The sequence below is a fragment of the Equus caballus genome, chromosome 19, assembly GCF_041296265.1.
Source record: "Equus caballus isolate H_3958 breed thoroughbred chromosome 19, TB-T2T, whole genome shotgun sequence".
Lineage (NCBI taxonomy): Eukaryota > Metazoa > Chordata > Mammalia > Perissodactyla > Equidae > Equus > Equus caballus.
The window spans coordinates 46,059,964-46,070,788 of record NC_091702.1 but is presented as its reverse complement, the minus strand read 5'-3'; the positions used below and the strand labels follow the sequence as shown (position 1 = coordinate 46,070,788).

At 50.2% G+C, this 10,825-nt stretch overlaps 1 protein-coding gene across 14 annotated transcripts in view; it reads right to left on the bottom strand.

Annotated features, from left to right (window-relative positions):
* Positions 1-10,825, bottom strand: part of MYLK (myosin light chain kinase) — a 258,811-nt gene that overhangs the window by 94,013 nt on the left and 153,973 nt on the right. The gene's annotated exons all lie outside the window — the stretch shown is intronic.

Sequence of the window (10,825 nt, the reverse complement as noted above, 5' to 3'; positions counted from 1 at the left end):
GCCCTGGTGCAGGACAAGCTCCCAGCTTCCAGTCTTGATCTTGCCCTTTGTCTTACGAGCCAGGTGGCTTTGACCTTCAATAATTCTTTTTTAGCTTGTCCTGTTTCTCTCTTTGGGCAGGGGCAGGGGTCGGTACGGAGGGCTACACTATCTCTAACTTAAACTCTAAGTTTTGTTTGGGGGAAACAGACTCTGGTATTTTGGGTTCTTATTTGCACAGGGCCACAAATACCAGATCTTCTGCAGGCAGCTTGTAGCCATGGGGATACATTTCCAGGGTGCTTTACATACCTGAGAAAGGCCTAACTCCAAATTTGCCACTGAATTTTTATCTGTTGGCACTGGAAATAAAACATGATCCATGGCTGAGCTCTCCCAGTGCAGCCTCTGGGAATGAGGCTGGGAGAGGCTGGGAAGCTGGAGGAAAATTTCCCCCAAGCCAGGTGCAGCGTGCAGGGCATGGAGCTGGAGTGCAAGCGCAGTTGAGACAGAGGAGCCCCAGGAGAGAATGAGCAGAGAATGGGCTCTCAGGCCCCTGCTGCTCCCCCCCCCCCCGGCATCGGCATTGCTGCCTTTCACAGAGGGGCAGCCAGGCAGCCCTGGCCTTGGCAGCAGGCTCCTGGGAGTGGGCTCGGGGGGCCCAGTATTGGAAAGGCAGAGATCTCATTTCTCTGACTGGGTTGCAGTGGCCAGAAAAGCGCACTGCCCCGAGAGAGTTGAGGAATTTCCTGTCTTGCACAGACTGAGAAGGCTCAAGGACAAAATGTTTTTGCCTGTGCAGAGTCCTCCCTGTTCCCACCTCTCAGGCTGAGTCCCCAGCTTCAGCGCTCTGTGATGTGGGCTCTGATTCCTAGGGGCTGCGGGAACACCAACAATGCCAGCTCCTTCAAGCCAGGGGTGCCCCCCTACAAACACACTTGGGTCTTCTCACTGCCCCATTCCTGGCCTGGGGCTCTGGCAAAGCCACGTCACCCTATGGCTCTCAGCCAGTGGGGACTAAAAGCATATCTGCACCTCCTTCTCTTGACGGTGGCCTGGCCACTGCCTCCCACACGGTTCTCTGGAACCCACTGGAAACGATCTAAGGCCGGGGCCTGGCCTTGGACAAATCACGGCCTCTCTCTGAAGCTCGACTTCCACATCGGTATTTAGGAAAACAATAGCATCATCACAGGACTTTGGAGTTTTAAAGAGACAATATGTGAAAATACTTTGAACAAGGATTCACCATGGACGTTAACATTTGAGCGAGGCTAGCACGGGAGCTGACCCACACCCATCCACTTGGGCTCGGCTACTCTGTGGGTTTATCAACAGCAAAAGAACAGACAGAGAGTGGGCCCTCTCCCAAGGATCACAGACTCATTTTTATTTGACCAGAGGCAAACTCTGTTAGGAACACAAACGTGTCGCTTAAAACTATCATGGGATACATCTAAAATAAATTGAGAACAAACTTTGGCTACACGTCCTCCAGGAGAGAGATGAGTGAGAGAGACTAAATATGTGGGAACTGGCCCTGGGGCAGGCACTGGGTTCCCTCGCCTCTGACCGTGGGCTTCGTTCCCCCAGACCCCACAGCAAGAATGGAGGGAAAAGGGAAATGATTGGGAGTCCACGTGCAGAATGAACCTGTTCTCAGACCTGCAGTTTGGGGTCACCGGGACTAGAGGGACTGTGAATCCAGGCTGGTGAATGGCTGAATCATCCCCAGCATTCAACAGCCCCAAATTCTTCATGGGGTAAGAAAACCAACCAACCCTCCCTACAAACACACTCTGCACTGGGATAAGGAGCTGGTGAGGATCTCAATTTGGGGGCAAGGAGCTTCCTTTAGGCAGTCTGAGAAAAGCCACCCGAACTAGAACCCCGAAACCTGAGTCCCAACCCCACCACCCCACGTTACTGATAGAGAGGCCAGGACATGCCCAGGGGAAGTGACTTGCCCAAGGTCACAGAGCCAGTTACAAGCAGACCTAGAGCTCACACCCAGGCCTTCTGACGGCAAGGCCAGGATGTCCTGGAGACTGTCTCCAGTGGTGCCCAGGGTGAACTCTCCATGAGGACAAATGCATTATCTGCTGATCCACATCCTAGGTCCTTGACAAGGGGGGAAAGCTAAATCAGAGCAGGGGCAAGCCAGGTGAAAAGGGCAAGGTGTGTGTATTTCACTTAATTCCAAAGCCAAATAAATGATTCCGGCTCATCTGTGGCCCATAGACCATGCCTCCGTTTGTGCTCAGTCTCGTGTAGACTCATAAACTGAGAAGTGACAGACGAAACTGGCCCTCTGAACTCACAGCTCTAGCTGCATGATCTCAAGCAAGTTCCCCAAGCTAAGCCTCAGTGTTCTCTCCCCCAAATGGATGATAATACAGTTAACATCAATGATGGATGATGATACAATATTGATAAGTGTAATGCTTACATCATTAGCGTAACGTGATAAATACTGTAGCGTTTTTAGATGATTAAAAGAAATTATGTAAAACAGCTAGAACATTATCTGGCATGTAATAAGTATAAAAATAAATATTCTGTGCCTTTCCTAACCCAACTGACTTTTTCGGCTGGGCAAACTCAATCTGACAAAAACTACAATAAGAAAAGTCCCCCAAACCGGGACATTCACATTTCAGCAGGCGGAGATCTGAAAGGACATCAACAGCTGCCAGTGAGACAACATTGTAACAATTCCTTACAAAGTTCAGCACTTCATGATCCCAAAGGCGTTCGCAGCTCCAGCTCAAGTCAGTGTTAACCTCAGCATCCTCTGACGTAGGGCAGATCGTGTCCCCATCTTACAGCGGAGGGAGCTGAGGCTCAGAGAAGGAAGCTGGCCTGTCCGAAGACCCTGGGGCTGACATGGCCAGCAGGGTCCTGGTCTGGATGCTCTCCCTCTGCTGTCCTGAGGACAAAGGCCAGTCCTGAGATTCCACTGGGAGCTTTCTGTCACTGTGTTCACGCCCAGAGTTCCCAGTTACCCTGGAGATGTGCTTTTCTGGGGTTGTGCTTCAGGCGTCATCTGGCACAGTTGTGGTCTGAGGCAGGGGCAGGTGGGCCAGGGTCTGAGGCAAGAGGCCCGCATTGGCAATGGCGCCTCAGGGAACCTGACCCTTCTTCCTTTGGGAAGAGCAAGCACTGGCCGCGGCACACAAATAGCAAGGGAGGGGTCCCTGGGACCCAGTGACAGACTTACTACCGAGCTCAGATGGGGCCAGACTAAATATACCCCAGGTTTTCCCAGCTGTGCTTCCTGCTGCTCTGCTGAGGTCAAGCCCAGAGAGGGCCTTCTCTCTGGAATCAAGGAAGAGCCAGTCTCCTTGATTTACTGGCCTAGGATTAAAGATTTAAGGTGAACTGATCTGTGGCTCTGGCACTTGGTCAATCAGCCGATGACTCTCCATTCCCTCCCTGACTTGCTCCATCGTTAAACTGAGCAGCTAGCCACCGGGTGCACTGTTCCACTGTGAGCGAGAGGAAAAGGACCAGCCTGTCCCCCTACGGGGAAGACAGGAACAGAGATTAAGAATACTTGCCAGCAGGTTATTGACAAGTAAACATGATGCCACAGAGACTGAAGCTGTCGACAAGACTCGAGAAAGGGAAATGAGGAGAAAGGAAAGAAGAGAGAAGAGAATGGGGAGAAGAGAGAAGGATTGTGGGTGAGGGATGGAGGGAAGGGGTGAAGAGAGAGAGGGAGAGACATCACTTTCTGACCCTAGTGACCCTTCCAGTTTTTCCTCCTTGGCCATTTTGCTCTGTTTTGACTCATCAGAAACTGTTTTTGAAGGCAGTCCCTAGCCATGCACTGAGACATTAAATTCTCGCTCTTGAGCATCAAACAGACGACTTCTCAGGGCCCCTGAGCAGCAGAGTAGAAAGCACATGGCTGCTCCTGTTAGCTACACTGTGTGGGCAGCTGACTTCACCTCTGACTGCTGGTTTTCTTCATCTGTAAAGTGGAGTTAATTCAAAAGTGGAAAGTGGAGTTGTTATGGGAATGAAATAAAACAAACCAGCTTTCTAACTGGTTAGATTTTTTTCCATCAAAACAACGTTCCTCATTAAAAACACTCAGTGATAGTGGTTTTAGTTTAAAAACACTCATACGAATTGGTATTAACCCAGTATTTTATTTTGAAAAGCTCTTATCTGGAGAAAGAGTTAAATACCCACCGTAGCAGGTACAATTTGTTACCTTTCTCATTAATTCTTACACAATAACCTGCATAACCTGTTCCTCAAACCTGGAGACGCGAACAGGCCATTAGCTTCTCTTGGTCTTGAAATCAAGGCTCCTCCAGCCTTTGGCCAGCGGCTTGCGGCGAGCTCATTCTCCCTCTCCACTACAATTCTCCTGCTCTTTCCTTCCTACACCTTCATTTCCTTTCTACGGATTTAGCAGGAAAAACAATTCTGAATTGTTTCCTTGGAGGCCTTTTCTGCAAGAAGCGTTTAGTCTACTTTTACTAGCCAACTCGCTCCTCTCTGAAGCCCCACATTTATGGATCCGAAGTGCATTAAATGCACACGTTTACGTGTTGAGTACTTTTCCTTGAAAACTGCCCTCTGCACGCTCCCAGCTCATTCAAATCTTGTTTCAGATGAAAACAAAAAACTGTGGAATGTTACATTTAAAGTGTTTAAACAGATGACGCAGAAATATAAAACAGAGCCAGAATGTTGGTACGAAACACTCGACCATCTAAGGAGCTCGCTGGGCTCTCCTCTGTGGAGGGACGCCACTGCTGCTGTCACTGCCATTTACTGAGTCCCATTCTCAGAGCTCTAGCCCCGGTCTGTCAGCAACTTAAGAACATCCTTGGATTCACGGGTGGTCACCAAATGAAAACAGACGTGGAATGGCCCTCCCCTGCTTCCTACCATCACCTCCAGCAACACTCCTCAGAGGAAGACACACAGATCTCCTGAAAATGCATGGCTGGGGGGAGGGAAATGATTGCCTTATCTTGGATCTACTGAGGATTTTTCTTAAGCTTTGAACCTGGGCTGTTTTCCTTAGTCATTATGATACAAAATAGCATTCTGACAGCAAATCTGATTCACTGTGACCCTATGGAAATTCAGTAAATCACCAACTGAAGGGGACTTCTGGAAACACAACCCTTCCTTCTTCCTTTATTTGGTGCTCAAAGTCCGGCATGGTTCAGGGATCACAGACCAGCCTCCTCCTTCCCCTAAATTCCGGGACCGTTGACTCTAGAGGACTCCTCCAAGGACGGTTACCTTACCCAGCCGAGGGGAAGCCGAGCCCCTTCTCAATTGCAGGCCATTTATGAGAGGTGTAAACTCCCAGGGAGGTACTGGAATTCTCTTCCAACAAAATTCTGTCTCCTAACCAATAAACCTACCAGGAGAGTCAGCAAAATATCTACTTCCGTGGCATAAAAAGAGATTCTTTCCCCTATAGCCTTGTTCTCTTTTGGTTTTCCTTCCCCCCACTGACTTCTCCAGAACATAGGCAAATGGGAAGAGAAGTGTGCAAGGTGACAAATAAAAATGGCAAGCAATAGGATATATTGGAGAATATGAGGAAGCCATTTGGTATAAAGCTAATTCGGCCTGACCTTGTCTTTCCCAAAGGGCCTGACCGTGGCTGTTGAGCATGCATTGTATATCTGCTTTAGACTTTCCCTACAGGCAAGAACAAAGGCCCTTGAGATAAAGGTGCAACTTCCCTGCCCCTCCCAACGTTGGCATCTCCTTAAGGATTAAGCATCTTTCCTTAGGCTAGAAACTGATTGCTGTGCTCTTCTGTGACCTCCCAGCTCGAGACAATAGACTTGCCTCCTGCTATGCCCACCAAGATAGCAGACCCACAACCTGCTGTGTCCATCAAGTGCCGTGCCCACAGGGCAATCTTGTGACTATTGTGGGAGGGACATTTCAATCATATGTGAAACACCCTGTTTGGGGGTATATAACCACTCTGTGCACCCCACTTCTTCAGTGCCCTTTCTTCCTGTGGGAAGAAAGGCCCCCAGATTTCAGCTCAGAATAAACTCACCCAAATTTTCATTTATAGACTGGTTATGGATTATTTTCGTCGACAAAGGAAAAGAATGAAAGGAAACAACAATGCATGAATGCCCATGATGTATTGGTCTCTAGCTGGTAATGACAGGGCTGCTGGACAGGAAGCTGGGATCACTGCAACCACAGCCTTCCTACGGCCTCCAGAGCTATAGCTAAACTCTGAACGTAAAGGTACAGCATTGAAACCACCCATGCTCCCTCCCCAGAGTGCCAGGAAACCACATGCCACAGCGCAGAGCACACTGGGCATGAGGGGCACACAGCTGTAATTCTGGATTGCATCCTTGACCATGGACTCCAAGCAAGTAAGGTAGACATCGTAGGTAGACATGACCTACGATGGGCTGCAGAAGTAGACAGGTATAAATCTCTGACTGTCCAATAGTAAAATGAGGCTCCAGTTCTATGACACAGACACAAATGGACCATATATACTCAGAAGTCCTTCTGTGACACGAAAGACCCACATGTCCAAATTCTGTTGTATTCAACCTATATAAAACTAAAATATTGGTTATAAAATAATTTAACATTTAACTGCTTGCCTTCTTAGAATTTAAAAGACTTTTGGACACATGTTTGGGGTGGACTAAGGTTCTTAACAAATTAAAAAATAGACAAGGTAAACCTTTCATCCTTCTCCTTCAGTAAATTTCTCTTTAGCTAATATACATATTAAAAATGTTTTCAGTGCTTTCAAACTCATGGAGGACAGGTCCATACCTGATACCAACTGGACAGATTATATTGTGGCCAAAGTTCCTGAGCATAATTTAGGAGAGAGGAGGCGGCAGTCCGTGTCTTCCATTAAAATGATGGGAAGCTGTCGGATCTCGAAGCTGCCCCACGGAGGGTCCATAATGAATCTGAAAACCTGGGCTTCTACTGCCACTGTCATTGTGAAGGGCTGACTTGCTGGTGACTGCTATTTTCATTAGGAGGTCTTCATCAAAACATCAAAACCCTAATAAAGATGCTCATTAAGTTTCACATTTTTCTAGAGATCAGGTTATTTTTTTTCTAACATACCCGCATTTTATGTCCTTAGATGACTTTAACAGGCCCAGCAGACCTTCAGATAAATAAACAAACCATTAGGCTGAAACTATGTCAAAACGGGTACAATTAGCAGGTTAATAAATCCAGTCACTTAAGAATTTTACCCTTGACAAAGATACTCCAGGGGGAAATAAATTAAAATATTCTAGCCTAAGGAAGCCCCCCACCAGTGACTTAGTCCAAATAAACTGAAATAGTTTTTCTCCTTCAGGTCTTCCTGCATTCTGCAGGAATCCAGATTCACCATCCTTTCTTTGGGCTCCGTCCTGGGTTTGGAGGGAACGTTTTCACCGCCTGGTTAACTATTGGGGATTTTTCTTCTAGAGTAGGGGGAGGAAAGGAGTATTTGGTGAGGGACTCTTGAGAGCTGGTTTGTGGCTTTCCTACACACTCCAGTGAGCACTGAGCCCCAGGGCAAGTGAGGAGGTGGAGGGAGTGCCCCCTGCACTGGGGGAGGCTCACCCACGTCTGTGTGCTCTTTCATTCACTCACTGAACACATGCTCCTGGCAGGCCCTGTTCCACATGCAACAATGAATAAGACAAGGTCCTACCTAGAGGGAGCTTACAGTCTGGCAGGGAAGACAATTAAACAAGCAATTAAAGTGAAAATTCACAGTTAGAATAGGGGTCGGCCTGGTGGCGCAGCAGTTAAGTGCGCACATTCCACTTCGGTGGCCCCGGGTTTGCCGGTTCGGATCCTGGGTGTGGACATGGCACCGCTTGGCATGCCATGCTGTGGTAGGGGTCCCACATATAAAGTAGAGGAAGATGGGCACGGATGTTAGCTCAGGGCCAGTCTTCCTCAGCAAAAAGAGGAGGATTGGCAGCAGATGTTAGCTCAGGGCTAATCTTCCTCAAAAAAAAAAAAAAGAATAAAATGCTTTCTCCTTACCCTAGAGGACCTGCATGACTTACCCTGGCCTCTCTCTAAACTCATCCTTTGCCACTGGGATACCCACTCACTTTGCTGCAGCCACACTGGCCGGCTTGCTTGAATAGGCTGACCTTGTTCCCGACTCAGGGCCTTTGTACTTGCTGGACCACCTGCTTGGAGCACCCTTTCTCCGGGTTACTGAAGTCTCTGCTCAAAATTCACCTCCTAGTAGAGGCTTCCTTTATCACCCAGCTGAAAAAGGATCCCTTCCCTCCTTCTCTACTCTCATTTTCTTAGCAGCACTTGTCAGTATGTGATTAAACCAGGTGTTGATATCGCCCATCTCCCCACCCGGACTTAATTGCCATGAAGGCTGAGCTTGTCTACCCCAATCACCGCAGCTTCCCCAGAACAATGCCTGGCACAGAGTAGGTACTCAGTAAAGACATGTTGATAAATAAACACACCGCTAAAGGAAGTACAGGCTGGTAAAAGAACTCATTCTGGGGTGATCAGGGAAGGCTTCCCAGAGGAAGTGACATCTGTGGGAGAAAGTTAGCTGGGTTTTTGGAGGAAGGGGTTTAGAGGAGAGGAGGCAGAGAAAGCAGGGGAAAATGGCTGCAGAAACCATGTCAGAGTGCTGGGCCAGCAATTTCTGGATAATTACAAAACCTTGGCAAAAGGCTAAAGAAGTGAGGACGAGTCCCCTTGTCTGGCCTTCAGGAAAGCATCTGCTCAACTCTGAGCTCGCCTCCAGGAGACCTGCCCTTAGACACCTCCCCGCCTGGAAACCCAACAACGGGAGGGAGATGCGTTGCTGAATGGCGCCCCCTTGTGGCCAGAGCCCCCACAATGGGGTGCTCCAGGCTATGGCTTCAGCAGCTGGGCCAACACCTCCCTTCTCTGATTCTGATTCTCTCTTCCCCTTACCAAAAACAGACAGACAGACTAACGGCCACCCACTGTATGCAAAGTTGATCCTTTGCTAAGACCACTCCTTACACTTGGCATTTTGAACTATTTTATCTTGTTTGAAGGTCGGGGCTGTGCTGGACAATCGTCGTAACAGCACATCCTTACAGAGCGCTTCCTAGGTTCTGAGGACATCATGTGTTTTCATTAATTTAATCCTCACAGTCTGGGGGTGACTACCAGTGTCCCCATCTCACAGAGGAGGAAGATGAGGCCTGGAGACGGAAGAGCAGCCCGGGTCGCAGGGCTATGAGCAGTGGAGCAGGAGTCACACCTGGGTGGTCAGCTCCCCATCCCGCTCCCGCGAGGCTGGTGCCACACTGTGGCGAGAAGAAAGGCCAGGCCTGGGCAGCTACGGGAAAGGCCGGAGCCGTGGCTGGCACCGCGGGGCCCAAGGCCCTGCTGCAGTCATCTCCCACCCCCACGCTGCCCCAGAGACCTGGAGCCAAAGGAGCTGCCAATAAAGTAAGAAAAACTCCACAGCTGATGATGGTGGACTCGAGCCTCGCAGGCGCCTCAGGGCCGGGAGCCAGGGGTGTCCCCGTGCCAGGCTCAGCCGGCCCCAATCCCGGGCAGACAGCCCCAGGGCTGCCGCCTGAGCACGTGGCGCCTCTCTCGGCCTCCTTCACCATTTATGGTATCTGAGCCTCTGAGGCAGGCCAGTCAATCTCCACCCTGGGAGGGGGCTGTCCCCACGCAGGGCTGTTCTCTGAGAAATCCAAACGGCTCTGGCAGCGTTCTTGCCAGCACCTCTCTGCTTCTGCCTTACAATGCACTCCATCGGCAATCACCCAGGCCCCGCCCTCCCACAGACCCCGGGGCCAGGAGGGTGGCCCCCAAAGTCTTCTGGATCCTTCACCTAGGGACCCCCACCGCTGGTGGGACTATTAGCTCAGCTGGGTCTCTCTAATCCAATCTATACACAGACAATCCGGCCAGGCACTGGATTGCCGGCAGCCGGCTGAAGCTCGCGAGGGGGAGTCTTGGACAACAGACCCACCACGCATCATTGTGGCTCTCTCTGCCTGTTACTAGTCCTTAGGGTGGGCCACACAGACCGCCAAGGAGAGCCCCCTGGTGGGAGGGTGAGAGCTGCTTCCCTGGTCCAAGGGCACAAGGCTCAGATCTGCTCACCACCTCTTGGATCTCGTTACCACAATTTCCCGAGGCCCCTCAAGGAGCCATGAAATGAGACCTGAGGATGGAGGGGATGAATGTGTAAACCAGAGTGCTGGCTGACAAGCTCCTGGTGGCCACAGTCAGGCTCCCACCCCAGCGTGGAGGGCTTCCTGGAAGGAAGCGGAGGCCAGTTCCTGGGTGACTACTCCATGCCAGGCACTCCAGAGAAATCGAGGAGGCCAGGGAGCGTGCACCCACTAGACAAAGAGATCATGGAGTCAGCCTCGGCCACATCCTCCGTCTGTGCCAGTTCCTTATCATAAGGGCGACATTGCCCGGCCCACGGGGGCCAGCCTGCCCCTCTGGGCCAGCGGACGCACACTCTGGAACAGGGCAGGGGATGGGAATGAGCACAAGCTTAGAGTCACGAGGATCTGGGTTTGGAAGGCCAGCCTGACTTACTAGCTTGCTGCGCTTAGGCAAGTTATGTTAACTTTTTGAGACATGCAGACCCTTCCGTGTAAAATTGGGTGAACAGCTCCCCCACCCAGGGTTGCTGAAGTCTAAATGAGAAAATACAGGTGAGCTGAAAGTATTTAACATAGTAACTGGCACATGATTTCTCCCTTGTCCTTTTCAGTGAAACATCTATGGCCTCCCGGAAGGCAGCCGCTCACGTTACAGGGAGAGCCTCCCCAAGAGGCCTGAGCCCTGGGGGACAGAGTGACAGTCTGCTGGG